Source organism: Orycteropus afer, unplaced genomic scaffold (genome assembly GCF_000298275.1).
Source record: "Orycteropus afer afer isolate SDZICR_OR568_19922 unplaced genomic scaffold, OryAfe1.0 scaffold00047, whole genome shotgun sequence".
Taxonomy (NCBI): domain Eukaryota; kingdom Metazoa; phylum Chordata; class Mammalia; order Tubulidentata; family Orycteropodidae; genus Orycteropus; species Orycteropus afer.
The window spans coordinates 12,873,773-12,876,763 of record NW_006921634.1 but is presented as its reverse complement, the minus strand read 5'-3'; positions in this window follow the sequence as shown (position 1 = coordinate 12,876,763).

Below are 2,991 nucleotides of genomic sequence, written 5' to 3'. Positions count from 1 at the left end.
TCTCTTCCAGTCAGTTGGCCAGGTAGCTGTCTTTCAAATTTCTTGGCATAGACACATAAGTGCTTCCAGTGTGGCATCCATGTATTGAAACATCTCAGTGGGCATTCTGTCAATCCATGGAACCTTGTTTTTGTCAATTCCTTCAGTGCAGCTTCGACTTCCTCCTTCAATGTCATTGGTTCTTGATCATGTGCCCCCTGAAATGGATGATCATCTACCAATTCTTTTTGGTATAGTGACTCTGTGTATTCCATCCATCTTCTTTTGATGTTTCTTTCATCGTTCGACATATTGCCCATGGAATCTTTTGATATTGCAATTCAAGGCTTAAACTTTTTCTTCAGTCCTTTCAGATTGAGAAATGCCAAATGTGTTCTTCCATTTTGGTTTTCTAATGCCAGGTTTTTGCACATTTCATTATAATAATTGATTTTGTCTCCTCGAGCTGCTTGTTGAAATCTTCTGTTCAGCTCTTTTATCCTGTTGATTCTTCCATTTGCTTTAGCTACTCTCCATTCAAGGGAAAGTTTCAGAGTCTTTTCTGACATCCATTTTGGTCTTTTCTTCCTTTCCTGTCTTTTTAATGACCTTTTGCTTTCTTCATGTCTGATGGTCTTGATGTCATCCAACAATTACTCTGGTTTTTGTTCACTGGTGTGCAATGCATCAAATCTATTCTTTAGATGATCTCTAAATTCAGGAGGGATATAATCAAGGTCATGTTTTTACTCTTGTGGACTTCTTTTAATTGTCTTCAGCTTCAACTTGAACTTGCATATGAACAGTTGATGGTCTGTTCCACAATCAGCTCCTGGCCTTGTTTTGGCTGAAGATATTTAGCCTCTCCATCACATCTTGCCACACATGTAGTCAATCTGATTTCTGTGGACTCTGTCTGGAGAAGTGCCCTGTGTATAGTCCCTGATTGTGTTATTGAAAAAAGGTATTTGCAATGAACATGTCATTGGTCTTGTAAAATTCTATCATGTGATATCTAATGTTATTTCTATCATCAAGGCCATGTTTTCCAACTACTAGTGATTCTTCTTTGTTTCCAACTTTTGCATTCACATCACCAGTGATAATTAACACATCTTGATTGCATATTCAGTCAATTTCAGACTGCAGAAGTTGGTAAAAATCTTCAATTTCTTCACCTTTGGCTTTGGTGGTTGGTTCATAATTTGAATAATAATAATATTAACTGGTCTTCCTTCTAGGAGTACCATGGAAGAAAGGTGTGGATATTTGTTTTCATAGAGATTACAGCCAAGAAAACTATACAGCTCGGTTCTACTCTGTAACACATAGACAGGTATACCAGGAGCTGGAATTGACTCAACAAGTTGGTTTTATTATTATTACTATTACAACACATAACAACAACAACAACAAATTAAAAAAAGGAGTCCCTAGGTGACACAAATGGTTAAGTGTTTGACTACACTTAATAGAAAGTTCAGAGGTCAAATTCACCAAGACTTGTCTCAGAATGAAGACCTGGCAATCAGCTTAAAAAAAGTCCTGTCCTTGAAAATCCTAGGGAGCATGCATTTCTACTTCACACACATGGGGTTGCCATGAGTCAAAAACTCGACAGCAACTGTTTTAGTTTTGTTTTGCTTTTACAATTAAAGAATGCTTAAATCAATTAGGGGAGCTTTGGTGGTGTAAAGCCTAAGCCATCTATCTGACTGCTAACCAGAAGGCTAGTGGTTCAAGCCCGCCAGCCACTCCTCAGAAGGGAGATTGGGCAATCTACTTTCATAGAGATGTTGTTGGTATGTGCCATTGAGTCGGACCTGACTCATAGCGACCCCCCCTTGGGTTTCCGAGGCAGTATCACTACGGAAGTAGATTGCCCCATCTTCCTTCCAAGGAGTAGCTGGCAGGTTTGAATAGCCAGCCTTCTGGTTAGCAATCAAGTACCTTAGGCACTACGCTACCAGAGCTCCCCTCGGAAACCCAAGGAGGGGTCACTATGAGTCTAATTGACTCCAAGTCAGTGAGACAGACAGACAAACTTATTTTAAGACAAACATAAATAAGTTTATGTAACATAAGTTTATGTTATTTTAAAGATGAGTTTAAACTTATTTTATGTAACATTTATGTCTCTCTTGAGAAACAACACAGAATTCAGTTAACTAATATTATGCATGGGTGCTCTGGTAGCATAGTGGCTAAAGCACTTGACTGCTAACCAGAAGGCTGGCGGTTCAAACCCACCAGCCACTCCCCAGAAGGAAGGTTGGGCAATCCTACTTCCGTAGTGATACTGCCTCGGAAACCCAAGGAGGGGTCACTATGAGTCGGGGCCGACTCGACGGCACATAACAACAACAACAATATTATGCATAAAACTATTTTACCTTTCTAATTTCTAAACAAGAAAAAACTCCTAACAATCAGAGATATATCTTAATAGGTTAAGATAGAACTTTACATTATTTTTCTTTCTGTTATCTGTGTCTCTGAGAGAGTATTAAAAAAATGACAATTTTCTCTATTTCACCCTAGTGGTGCAAATGATTAAGCATTCAGCTGATAACCAAAAGGCTGAAGGATCGAACTCATCAGCAGCTCCACAGGAAAAAATAAACATATGGTAATTTTCTTCTCAATGATTACAGCTTAGAAAACCCTGGAGCAGTTGTGTTCTGTCTTTATAGCATTACTCTGAGTACCCATGGACTTGACATACACAATAACAAATTTGGTTTAGAGATTCTACTTTGATGGTATGATGAAATACTGCCATTTTGTTCTATATGAACAATGAAGTGAGAACATATAATACAAAACATCTGTAAAATTTCTACATTTCAGAAATTTTAGTAAAGTTGAGTTCAGATCAACACATATTTTATTTTGGATGAATCTGAAGATTTGAGCATTTTCTTTCTTCATTTTTCTTTTATTCTTTCCATTTTTTGGTCTTCCTTCTTCCTGTCTATCTATCTATCTATACATTTTTCTTTTTTTTTTTTT